This window comes from Bos mutus, chromosome 3, assembly GCF_027580195.1.
Source record: "Bos mutus isolate GX-2022 chromosome 3, NWIPB_WYAK_1.1, whole genome shotgun sequence".
NCBI classification, from domain to species: Eukaryota; Metazoa; Chordata; class Mammalia; order Artiodactyla; family Bovidae; genus Bos; species Bos mutus.
The window spans coordinates 11,959,096-11,973,315 of record NC_091619.1 but is presented as its reverse complement, the minus strand read 5'-3'; positions in this window follow the sequence as shown (position 1 = coordinate 11,973,315).

Below are 14,220 nucleotides of genomic sequence, written 5' to 3'. Positions count from 1 at the left end.
GAATTATTAACTGGAGCTGTAAGCTAACTTTTTTTCAGAGAGGTAGTGGGGACAGCCCCCGTAAAGTCAGAGGTGTAGGTGAAAGCACAAAGCAGAAAGTAGGCAGACTCTGGTTTTGGGGGTAGATTGCTCGAGAATTTCCAGGGAGACTCCTGAGGCTTGATCCCGCCTTTGCGTATGCCAAGCCTCCTTCCTCATGACCTTTGTCATGGGTGGAGTTCCTCACGCTGGCTACCGGCAGTGATAGAATTCCAGTTGAGCTATTCCAGATCCTGAAAAGTGCTGCACTCAATATGCAATATGCACTCAATATGCAATATGCCGGCTCCCGGCATCTCCCCCTTTTTTATTTCTTAAAACAGCCAGATGCAGCTCAGTCGCGAGCTTTTGAATGTTCTGCCGAAGAATCCTGACAATACAAGGAAGAATGATTATGAGAAGCAAAACTAGAACTAAAGATATTAGACAGAATGTTTTTTCCAGAAATAAAGTTAGAGAAGGTGAGAAAAAAGTCATTAGCTGCTCCAGCAGTGGTAAAATCCAGTCGACAGTGTTCCAGGGCCTGTATTTGATTATGAACTTTCCCTAAGTCCAGGCCAATGTCAGAGCTGTTCCAAACACCTGAGATACGATTTTTGATTTTTTCCCATTCATAATCTGTCTCGTTTACCTTTAAAGATGTCACGCATATCCACCGGTAATCAGCGTGGCAAGACAGAGCCATTTTCACTTTTAAAGCCTGTAACTCAGTCCCTATATGCATTATTGCCTCTTCTAAGGCATCTACTCTCATCTCCAATTTTCTATCTATAACTTCCTGTGTTGCTAGAGTTAAAGAGACATTTTTAGACATAGCATCAACATATTGGGCAGTATGCACTTGTTGAGTCAATGATATTGCTGCCACAGTAACAGAAGCAATTGCTGCTATTAAAGCTGATATTCCTAAAATAAGTAAGCCCACAAATCGCCGTTGTCGCATTAAATCTTGTAGTTGTTGTAACACAGCAAGACTATAGTTAACATATCAATAAGTGGTTACATCATAAGATAAGGTGGACGTTGTAACACTACAAAGGAGCAAACATTATACTGAGGGTTTAAACAAGATGAGAGCACGCATTGTTCACAAGTCACTACATTGGGTCCACCAGTGAAAGTCACATGTACATTAAGTTTTCCAGAATCGTTGGTAAAGAGAAAAACATAAGGAGAGGGTAGACAAGCCAAAACAGAATAAGTAGAATTATTTTCTGGTTGGAGTTCGCACTGCAGCAGCCCCGTCGGTCCCGCCGGGATCTCGATGTTTATCTTGCCTCCCCTTCCGGCGGGCTCCTCTTTTGTGATCGAAGCTATGGGGGAACTGGATGTCTGGGGGTCTGCAACATGGCGAATCAACCTGTCCTGGATCTAAATTGGAGAATCTGCATCCTGTGGAAAAATACAAGCACATCCTCGACCGCTAGTTAATAATGGGTCAGGACCCTTCCATTGTCCTGAGAGGAGGTCCTTCCCTTTAACTAATGGTTTTGCATTTAATTGCTCCAGGCATCAATGGCGAAACATTGCAGTAGTTCCAGCCAGATCAGTATTTAGAATATTTATTATGAAAAGAGCATGTTGCAAGATTTGATGGGGAGAACTATACTTAAACTCCCCTTCTTTTAGTTTTTGAATTTGGATTTTTAATGTTTGATGCGCTCTTTCAACAATGGCTTGTCCCTGGGGATTATAAGGGATGCCTGTATTATGTTTAATTTGAAACTTTATACAAAATTCCTGAAAAGACTTAGACGCAGGAGCATTGTCAGTTTTCAGAGCTTTTAGCAGGCTCAAATATGAAAAACAAGTAAAGAGATGTTGTATTACATCTTTAATTGCTTCCCCTGTATGAGCAGTTGCAATAATAACATGAGAAAAGGTGTCTACAGGTAAAGAACAAAGGACAGTTTTCCAAATGAAGAGACATGAGTTACATCCATTTGTCAGAGTACGTTAGCTTTGAGACCGCGAGGATTAACTCCCATAGGTAGACTATTATAAACAGTGGGGCAATATAAGCAAGAACACACAATCTCTCGAGCAGCCTCTCTGGGAATTTGGAATTGATATCTTAAGGCAGTAGCATATTGATGATAAAGTAAGTGAGAGGCTCTGGCCTCCTCAATCACAGTAGCCACTGTATTTCAGGTTAACAAGTCAGCCAAATCATTAAAGGCATTTTAAGGGCCGGGCAATCCGGAATGAGCCCGAATGTGTCCAATGAAAAATATTTTATTTCTTTTCCAAATTTGTTGCTGTAATTTAGTTAATAAATTAAATATGGTAGTTTTATTTTCAGACAAAACCGCAGTTTTAATATGTGGAAACAACCCGACAATATACTGAGAATCAGAATAAAGGTTAAATTCCTCATCTGCAAACATAGCAAAAACCTTTATGACTGTTATTTCAGCGCTTTGAGCTGAAGTTTCCTGTGTTTTTAAAACCTTTTGGTGATTTTTAGTAACTATGGAGGCTTTACCGTTTGCTGACCCATCAGTAAAAACTATCTGAGCATTTGGAATAGGAGATTGTTTACATCTGACAGGAAAAATAACTGGATGTCTGGATATAAATTCAGCAAAACATGTGAAGGTAAATGATGCAAAAATTTTGACCAAAATAGTTTCTTATAACAATCTGCCAATTTTCAAACATTAGAAGAGCATCAAGTTGTTCCTTATTATATGGAATTACAATTTCTGATGGCTCTTTACCAAATAATTCAATGTTCCGCTTTTTTCCTTTAATATCAAAGTAGCTATCAATCCCGGATAAGAAGCCACTACAGTTTTAGTTTGAGCGGGAAGATGGACCCACTCTAGGGGGCTGTTTTGCTATAAAACCAATTTTTTGTCTGGCCACCCCAATTACACCTATGGGGGTTTTATTGCAAAGGAATTATCAAGCAGTTGTCAATTTAATTTTTAAAATTTTTAAAAATTTACATTTTAACAACATAAATTTAGAGATATGTTAATTTAGGTCTAATGTTTAGTTTAGGTCTCTATAAATTTAAATAATAAATGTATAACCTCCTTATCTCATTTTGGTATACAGATATACCTAAATGTAAAATGTATTTATATATGGCAACAAGTATAAACTTATTGACATACAATATATATAAATCAATATACTTGAATTAATCTTATAATTAATATATTAATTCATATATATTACAGCAATACAACACGCACACAGCCAGTACCAACCAACACAAACCAATGTACTGCAATAATACATGTCACACATATATAATTATACAGCATACAGCAGTGATAGAATTCCAGTTGAGCTATTCCAGATTCTGAAAAGTGCTGCACTCAATATGCAATATGCACTCAATATGCAATATGCCGGCTCCCGGCACCCACCCACTCTTCCTCTCCGCCACCCCCAGCTTGTGATTGTTTTCATCCTTAGGCCAGAATGGCTCCATCCAGCGGGGAAATATCTGCCCCAGGAGGCTATGAGGGACTTGCTCCTCCCCTGTTTTCCCTGGTAACGGATGAGCCAACTTGATGTCAATTCCCTTATAACCGTGTGTAGCCTCCCCTCCCTCCTGGTAGGAGACTGCTGCCTCATCTTGCCTGCAGGTTGGCTCCAGGACCTTGCTTTGGATGTGTCTAATTTCCTGTGTGTTCCCCTGTCCCATAAACCACTGGTATCGCTGTCGGTAGCTCCAGGCTGTTTCTTTGGTCTCGAGACTGGGCAACTACAAACCTTGCAAGCCTGCGAGGTGCACCCAACAACTGTCAAGGCAACCAGGAGGCCAAGGAAACTCCCGTGAGTGCTGAGATGTCAGGAAATAAGGACAGGGAGTGGACAGTTGCCAGTAAAATCCTGGGGTGGTCATGCACTTGCATGTGGGGCCCTGTGGTGGTTGTCCTTGATGAATGGAGGCTTCCAAGAGAGTACCAGAACTCACAGACACTCCAAAGGGTATTGCAGAGCTATTGGCCTCCAGTACACTGGGAGGAAAGAAGTTAGATGATAGGGCAGTGGCTGCAGCTGTGCACTGGCTCTTCACCACTGTGGCAAGAGCCCAGACACGCTGAGCTAGCAGCCAAGGCTGAGGTTAGGCATCTAGAGGAGGAGTTAAAACACAGGAGAAATGCTAGACGGGCCCAAACCGAAACTACAGACACATGAGTCGATGGAGGGAACAAGACGGGAAGTTAGAGACATTAGTCTCCATATGGCCTAGCTAAGAGGAGGCAGCTTCCCCAGTTCAGATGGTCATGGCCCGTTCGATTTGGGACCTCAAAGTGTGAGACTCCACTGAGGGCGCTGGTGAGGAAGAAGACTCGGGTGAGGCCATGGAGGTCTCTGTCTCAGTGAGGCCAGTAGCTAGCCCTGTGGTGACAGCGACATATAAACCAGATCAGCTTAGAGCACTGTGTGTAGGCAATGATTTGCTCCCATCCCTAGAGTGGGGCACACTGGCCACCCTCAGAGACTGTACTCGGACTGAGTGAGTTGAACTGGGTGACAAATTTAGGCCACTGATTGCTTGGTTGCTGTGTGTCTGGGATGTCAGTGGGGAAGGCATGATGTTAACTGACCAGAGTATGTTAATGATGGCCTCAGTGACTAAGCATGCGGCCTTCTAGCAGCACTTACATAGAGCCATCAATGAGGGCAAAGTAATTTTCCTGCTTTCTTGGGTAATGGCTGGCTGCCAGGCCGCCTGGCCCAATGCAGGGGATGTACCTCCTACTCCTCTCTGTTGGTAAATCATGGAAAAACTCGGATTCATTAAGAGAACCAGGTGTGACACACGCCATAGATGGCCAGCACTATTAGGGCCCAGATAATGAGTTATTCCGGAGAAGGCAATGGCACCCCACTCCAGTGCTCTTGCTTGGAAAATCCCATGGACCGAGGAGCCTGGTAGGCTGCAGTCCATGGGGTCGCTGAGTGTCGGACATGACTGAGCAACTTCATTTTCACTTTTCACTTTCATGTGTTGGAGAAGGAAATGGCAACCCACTCCAGTGTTCTTGCCTGGAGAATCCCAGGGACGGGGGAGCCTGGTGGGCTGCCGCCTATGGGGTCGCACAGAGTTGGACACAACTGAAGTGACTTAGCAGCAATGAGTTATTCACATCAGGCATGAAAAGCATGGCCCTCCAGTCTGCTGCTGGGCAACTGTCTGGGGCTCCAGTTTTCATCCTTAGTCCCTTAGTAGAGCACCCAGTTGCTAGGTGGTGCAAACAACAGTAGAGTTCGGAGAAATGGAAAAGGTATAGAACCAGAGGATCAGAACCATAATCCCTAAGAGGGAGAAGGAAGTAAGGCTCCTCCTTCCTCTTTCTGGGGACTCATCTGAGTAACTAGAAAACAGATGTGGGAGGACCTAGAGGTGGTGGGGCCCCTATAACCAAGACAGATAAGCAACCTGGTGCTGCATTAGCAGAGCTATGGCAGAAGCGAAAACCTGACCAAGTACCAGCTGAGCTATTGAACAACAAGGCCCTCCTTCTACTCCTCCAGAGGAAGAGGCCCTACCATCAGTCGTGGAAGGAATGTGTCAGACCCAAGGCTACTAGATTAGGGCATATGGTCAAGGTTCCAGAAAATCCCAGGTCACAGTAATGTAGGCTTCAGGGGAAGGTCCTGGTAATGTGGGTTTTGGCGAACCAGATGCCTCAAGTAGAATTAACCATTTGTTGGCATGTCCATCAAGTCAGTGATGCCATCCAGCCATCTCATCCTCTGTCGTCCCCTTCTTCTCCTGCCCCCAATCCCTCCCAGCATCAGAGTCTTTTCCAATGAGTCAACTCTTCGCATGAGGTGCCCAAAGTACTGGAGCTTCAGCTTTAGCATCATTCCTTCCAAAGAAATCCCAGGGCTGATCTTCAGAATGGACTGGTTGGATCTCCTTGCAGTCCAAGGGACTCTCGAGTCTTCTCCTCCGGGAGTTGGTAATGGACAGGGAGGCCTGGCGTGCTGTGATTCATGGGGTCGCAAAGAGTCAGACACGACTGAGCGACTGAACTGACTGAACTGACTGAAAGAATAGAAAGATTGTTTAGCCATGGTAAACACCAGGGCTGAATGGACATTAATATATAGAAACATCCACTGGCTCCATGGCCCCCTCTCTGTTGTTGACTGGTATAGGGGTGGAACAGTAGAGCAAAAAGAATATCATTCATGCCACAAACGGGGTAGCTGCCCCCACCCCTAATATGCAGTGTTCATAGTCCAATCCCAGAGTATATACTTGGGATGGATGTGATAGCAGGTCTCACGTTACAAACTAGAGTGGGGGAGTATTTCCTATGAGTGCAAATGATAAAACAGATTAACAGAAACTTTGTCAAAAGACCCTTATCAGATATTCTTAAGTATACAATAGAACTGGAGGAGATGAACTCTTGAAATCACACTCCCACTTGAGAAGGGCCTCTACACTGGACTGACCTATAGAAAAGACTGCTGCCCCCAAACGACATCCACACTAGCACAAGGAAAGAGGACAACGGAGACAGGCAACGGACCCCAAAATCCAGACCCAGCCTGTGAAGACCCGTCCTACGAATTCAATTGAACTTTTTTAACAAATGTTTCTCTCCCTATCAACACTGAAAGTTAGTGTTTACTTCTAAGTGTACCGCTGCCCTCAGTGTTCAGGATAGAAAGAGGATTCACTAGTGAAGCTGTCGCAGAGCAGAACTGCCGTGTAGCGCTGCTTGCCTTAAGTCTGCTGCTGACAGCACGTGCACAACGCGTAACAGTTCAGCGTAATTAATTAAATGTCTCTAAGCCTCTAAAATGTTCTCCGTTGACACGTCTCTGAGGTTGTCTGATTAGTTTTACACCACATGGGTAACTGGGTGTTTATGTGTGTGTGTAATATACAAAGGAGGCCCAGCACCAAGGGACATGCTGGACCCAGGGCGGGCAGCAACCATCAAGGGGCGAATGTTTTGGTCATCAATGCTTTCCATCGAAAGATTTGCAATCCAAAGGGGAAAATGATAGAAATGTTCACATATTAAGAGAAGTCATTCTGATCTTTACATAATTAAACTTTTGACTAACCAAAATAGCCAGTTTGTAGCCTATTAAACATTCATTGTACATCTGCTTTAACCATTAAACAAAAGTACATTTAAAATTCAAAATTATGCTATAAAAATCTTTGAGTGATATATAATTATTTGGCAAGGGATGTATCCATTGGGTCATACAACACTTACGTAGGGCAAACATCTGTCTCCTTCAGATACAGCCATTGTGCAGCATGCTCAAGTTTTTCTGCTCAGGTCAAGGCGATTGTGTGTCATCTGTAGCCAATAGTGTTGCGTCCCCAAAATGACAAAATCACAAACTAAAGCCACCATTGTATTTTTAAAGTTCGGATTGTATCCAAGTTTCCTGACTTTTCCTCCCTCCCTTATTTTTTTCTATCCTTCCTTTTAAATAATTAAATCAAAGCTATTGCAAGAAAAATAAAAAATCAAAATTAACTACAGTTCAGGCATCCAAAGTAGAGCAGGATGGCTATATAGATGTGATTTTAGACATATTTCTGTATAACTGAAAACTTGATTTATCTGAACTGTATTATAGGCCAGAAAAAACCACAGGCAGGAGGGTATCATTTCAGAATATGGTTTCTACTTGTATTTTGCTTGACAGTCATGATCTCCCCTGTGCTATGCCTGTTAGAGGTCTTGCATTTCATCCTTAGCTTGAGCAGATAAAATCTATTCATGGAGTGGGCAGCAACAATGGCCTTGCTGCAAAATGAGTCTAATTGCTGGGTCTACAGCAAGCTGCCCTTGGTGTCTGCCTCTGGACTTCCATGGAAAATGGACCTAGGTAATGCAACCATGTGGGGACAGCTCACCATCTTCCTGTCCTGGAGCATGCCAGTATGTCAGAAGGGCACTTGTCAGTAAACAGTTGATAAGTTGCTTCAGTCGTGTCTGACTCTGTGTGACCCCAGAAACGGAAGTCCACCAGGCTCCCCAGTCCCCGGGATTCTCCAGGCAAGAACACTGGAATGGGTTGCCATTTCCTTCTCCAAGGCATGGAAGTGAAAAGTGAAAGTGAAGTCGCTCAGTCGTGTCCGACTCCTAGCGACCCCATGGACTGCAGCCTACCAGGCTCCTCCGTCCATGGGATTTTCCAGGCAAGAGTACTGGAGTGGGGTGCCATTGCCTTCTCCCAGTAAACAGTACTGTATAACAACTTTACACATTGCCAGGATTACTGCTCATAAAGGACCTCCCAGGTTATGTTGTGTGGAGTGGAGTCACCTGGCTCCCAGCCACACAAATCCAACTAGTGGGATTAACTGCTTTTTGTTTGGAAACACCTAATCAGCCCACTACTAATGGCACCCAACCTAATGTGGGGTGGCAGACCTGCGCTGTGACTGCTGACACCTGGCTAGGCCACCAGAATGTTTCCTTTAAAGCCAGGGCCTTCTTCCCCCTACTCCGTGGGAGTGGCTCTGGGCTTGTGGAAGCCAGAAGTGGTCTTCCCTTATAACTAGATAGGATGTCACTGCCCTGGACTTCCTCTCCAGTGACCACATGAGCAGTTAGCTCCAAACTTTGCCCACTTCCTGGAGAGCCGTTATGTTTAGCATGTCGGGTGTTTACTGTTAACCTGCTTTAGCTTCTGTTGTCTGTATTGTATTTGTGGTGTCTAGTTGCAGTGCACCTCTAATACCTGGCTCCAGGGATGTCGCGGATGATGCGTGGGCCAAGATTGGGAGTGTCTGGAGAAGGAAATGGCAACCCACTCCAGTACTCTTGCCTGGAGAATCCCATGGATGGAGGAGCCTGGTGGGCTACAGTCCATGAGATTGCAAAGAGTCGGACATGACTGAGCAACTTCACTTTCACTTTACTTTCAGCAGGGTGTGTAGAGGTGGAGAGTATAATCCACTCAGACCACTCAAGATGACTGTTCTCTTGCTCTCTGTACACCCTCTGTTGAACCAGTCCCTGCCTCACCTACCCCCTAACTCACCTGTTAACTCGCCCTAACTCTTTTTAAAAAAGAGGGGGTCTTTTTGGTCATCCTTTGCAGCATGTGGGACCTCAATTCCCCAACCAGGGGCTGAACTCACATCCCGTGCATTGGAAGGTGGAGTCTTAACCACCGGACTACCAAATAATTCCCCTGACTTCTCCTCCATCGTAGAACCTAAACAGCAACTGCCTACATGCTTGCCCACCCCTCATCCCCCAACTCCTGCCCCTAGCTAGTGATTGTTCTAGTCCTTAGGTTAGAACAGTTCCACCCTGCTCATTATCAAAGGGAAACACTTGTCTGTGACAGTCAACCTGAGGGGCTAGGAGGGATGTGCTTCCCTGCTGGTTTTCCTGGTAACTAGTGAGCAAACCTGAAGTCAATTTCCCCTATAACCTATAAAGGTTATTTTTTTCTTTTTTTTTAAAATGAATTAATTTAATTGGAGGCTAATTACTTTACAATATTGTGGTGTTTTTTGCCATACATTGACATGAATCAGCCACGGGTGTACATGTGTCCCCTATCCTGAATCCCGCTCCCACCTCCCTCCCCATTCCATCCCTCTGGGTCATCCCAGTGCACCAGTCCTGAGCACCCTGCCTCATGCATTGAACCTGGACTGGTGATCTATTTCACATATGCTAATATACATGTTTCAATATTATTCTCTCAGATCATCCCACCCTTGCCTTACATCTGTGTCTCTTTTGCTGTCTCACATATAGGGTCATCATTACCATCTTTCTAAATTCCATATATATGTGTTAAAATATGGTATTGGTGTTTTTCTTTCTGACTTACTTCACTCTGTATAATAGGGTCCAGTTTCATCCACCTCATTAGAACTGATTCAAATGCTTTCTTTTTAATAGCTGAGGTGGCTCAGATGGTAAAGCATCTGTCTACAATGCGGGAGACCTGGGTTCGATCCCTGGGTCTGATCCCTGGGTCCGGAAGGTTCCCTGGAGAAGGAAATGGCAACCCACTCCAGTACTCATGTCTAGAAAATCCCATGGAGGGAGGAGCCTGGTACAGGCTACTGTCCATGGGGTCGCAAAGAGTCGGACATGACTGAACGAATTCACTTACTTCACTTACTTAATATTCCATTGTGTTATATAAGCACCCTCCCTGCTGCAAAATTCTCTCCCTTTCCCCCTGGTAGCCACGGGCTGCTGCCTCGCCATTTGTTCCTAAATGCAGTTATCGATGTAATCACCCAGAGGAGCCAGAAGGGGGCCTGAGCCTGGAAGAGGGCAAGAGAGTGCGTGAGGTTTCCTTTCTAACACTAAGCCCGCTCCCTCAGGGCTGTCATCACCCTCGGGAATATGTATACATGTGTTTGGTTGGTATGTTCTTGTGCATCTTGGAAGTCAGAGACCCAGAAGGAGGAACTCAGCAGTACCTAATTCTACTTTGGGAGGAACCAAGAGAACCTGATTTTATTACTGCTGCCCTTGCACGCTTGGGCAGCATCTCTTTTTTTTTTTTTTGCCACATCACACATGATGCATTCACAGGAGATTCACCCCTACAGGTGATCTTGCCTGTTCAAAAAAGCATCAAGTTATGCAAGCCAGGAGCTCGTTGTGAATCCACGTTAATTTATAAGTCACTAGAAAATGTTAGCGCTTTATCAGTAAGGTGTTATTTGTGACACAGCTCTCAACAGATAAAGTCACTATATTGTCTTCCAAACTGAAGTTAAGGCCCCTGGGCATTTTTCTACCACCTACACAACCACCTCCCTTATTTCAATGACATAACGCCTTTATCTGAATAAGTAAGGTAGATTGCTTTTGGTGAGAAAAGTCCCAGAGCAGAGTGATAAAGAAACAAGTCTTTGGATCAAATGGTGCCAGCCCCAGCCCTGTCTCTCTGGACCTTATTAGCTGAGTGACCTTGGGCAAGTTATATACCCTAAACCTGACATTGTCTTTTTTTTTTTTTTAATGGTAGTATAGTTAATTTACAATGCTAATTTCTACCATACAGCAAAATGGTTCAGTTATATATTTTAACATTCTTTTCCATTATGGCTTATCACAGGATATTGAGTACAGTTCCCTGTGCTGTCCAGGGGGATCTTGTTATTTATCCATGCTGTATAAACCAGTGGGCATCTGCTGACCCCGAACCCCCTCCACCCCTCCCGCTCTCCTCCTCCCCCTTGGCAACGACATGTCTGGTCTCTGTAAGTCTGTTTCTTGCCAGGGACCAGCCTCGGCTGATCCAGGGTATTCGAAGGAGAGATGGCGTAGGCGAAGATCAGGAAACAATTGCTTAATTAAACGTTAATTAAGGATATAAAGAGTAATAGAATGAGGATAGCTCAGTGAAGAAATTCAGTGGAGAAAAGAGGCTGAAATAAGGATAGCTCAGTGAGGAAATTCAGTGGAGAAAAGAGGCTGAATAATTCAGCCAGAAGGTAAGAGAAAGAACGACATGGTGAGACCAAGTTTCGGTGAACAAGGCCCGCACTTTATTTTCCAAAGTAGTTTTTATACCTTAAGTTATGCATAGAGGATAATGGGGGAAGGGGTAGAGTCAGGCAGCAAGCCAGGCTTTCTTCCTGCAAACTTATCATATGCAAAAGCTTAGGTGATTTGATCATCTTCTGGCCGGAGGCCTGTTAACATTTAAGACCTTTTCTTCAGAAAACTTATTTTTCTAAAGGTGGTTGGTCAGGAGCCACCCTCCAAAAAGCATTAGATAAAGTTGCATTCCTACAGAGCAAAGGTGTGGTGGGCTATAACAAGAAAAAGAATTAACTCAAAGGGTCCCAGGTTACAAACATTAAAGCTACTACTTACACCAATTATATTAATCAATACACTGCCAGGGACACAGCAGGTAAGGGATATGGAGACTTAGCAGCAAACATTGGCCCAAGAAGTGAAAATCCCTTCACCAATACAATTTCTAATCAATCTTTTAACTACTCAAAAGAATCTGTGTTTAGACAGTTTAGAACATCTCCTGCCTCTCACAGTTGGGAGGCTCTGAACAATCACATGTGGCGGAAAAACCTATTCAGGCAGGCTAGAGGATTTCAAAGGAGTTTGTAGGTTAAACACTGTCACACCCAGGAATTATTAACTGGAGCTGTAAGCTAACTCTTTTCAGAGAGGTAGTGGGGACAGCCCCCGTAAAGTCAGAGGTTGTAGGTGAAAGCACAAAGCAGAAAGTAGGCAGACTCTGGTTTTGGGGTATATGCTCCAGAATTTCCAGGGGACTCCTGAAGCTCGATCCCGCTTTTGCGTGCCAAGCCTCCTTCCTCATGACCTTTGTCATGGGCGGAGTTCCTCACGCTGGCTACCGCAGTGATAGAATTCTAGTTGAGCTATTCCAGATCCTGAAAGATGATGCTGTGGAAAGTGCTGCACTCAATATGCAATATGCACTCAATATGCAATATGCCTACTCCAGTACTCTTGCCTGGAAAATCCCATGGACGGAGGAGCCTGAGCGACTTCACTTTCACTTTTCACTTTCATGCACTGGAGAGGGAAATGGCAACCCACTCCAGTGTTCTTGCCTGGAGAATCCCAGGGACAGGGGAGCCTGGTGGGCTGCCGTCTATGGGGTCGCACAGAGTCGGACACGACTGAGGCGACTTAGCAGCAGCAGCAGCACTCCACTGTGTACTTGCACCACATCTTCTTTATCCATTCATCTGTCGAGGGACATTTAGGTTGTTTCCATGTCTGGCTATTATGAACAGTGCTGCTATGAACATAAGGATGAATGTATCTTTAAAAATTATAGTGTCATGTGGGTATATGCCTAGGAGTGAGATTGCTGGATCATATGGCAACTCTATTTTTAGTTATTTGAGGAACCTCCATACTGTTTTCCATAGTGGCTGCACAAATTTATGTTGCCACCAACAGTGTGAGAGGGTTCCCTTTCCTGCACACTCTCTCCAGAATTTTTTATTTGTAGTCTTTTTAATGAAGGCCATTCATTGATGTGAGGTGGTATCTCGTAGTTTTGATCTGTACTTCTCTATGAAGAGTTGACTCCCGGAAAAGACCCTGATGCTGGGAAAGACTGAGGGCAGGAGAAGGGGGTGACAGAGGATGAGACGGTTGGATGGCGTCATCGACACAACAGACATGAGTCTGAGCAAACTCCGGGAAACAGTGAAGGAGAGGGAAGTCTGGCATACTGCAGTCCATGGGGTTGCAAAGATTTAGACACAATTTAGCAACTGAACAACAACAATTAGCAATATTGAGTATTTTTTCATGTACCTATTGGCCATCTATACGTCTTCTTTGGCATCACCGACTCCTTGGATGTGAGTGTGAGCAAACTGTGGAAGATAGTGAAGGACAGGGAAGCCCAGCGTGCTGCAGTCCTCGGGGTCGCAAAGAGTCAGACACGACTCAGTGACTGAACAAGAATCAAAAAAGGCCAAAAAGTGGACAGTGGTCCAATTCCTGGAAATCCCCACCGCTTCCCCAAAACAGTTGGAATAATCCTCCCACTTATTAGCCTGTGAAAATACCCAGCCGTATAAAAACTGACAACCCTGTACCGTGGGGTTTCTCGTCTTCTGAGATGGCCCATACTGTCTGTGGAGTGTGTGTCTCCCTGAATAAACATTGTTTCATTTTACTATGGTTCACTCTTTAAGTACTTCCTTCCAGTGCAGGAAATGTGGGTTTGATCTCTGGGTCTGGAATACCCCCTGGAAAAGAGAATGGCTACCCACTCCAGTATTCTTGCCTGGAGAATCCCATGGACAGAGGAGCCTGGTGGGCTACAGTTCAGGCAGTTTTAGAGTCAGACATGACTGAGCAACTGAGCACAGCATGTCTTCTTTGGAGAAATGTCTAGTTAGGCCTTCTGTCCATTTTTCAAATGGATTGTTTTTTGTTGTTGAGTTGTATGAGTTCTTTGTATATTTTGGAAATTAAGCCCTTGTTGGTCACATAGTTTGCAAATATTTTCTCCCATTCTGTAGGTTGTCTTTTAGTTTTATTTATGGTTTCCTCTTGATGGCATCACCGACTCGATGAGTTTGAGTAAACTCCGGGAGTTGGTGATGGACAGGGAGGCCTGGCATGCTGTGATTCATGGAGTTGCAGAGTCGGACATGACTGAGCGACTGAACTTGCTGTACAAAAGCTTGTTAGTTTGATTAGGTCCCATTTGATTATTTCTTTT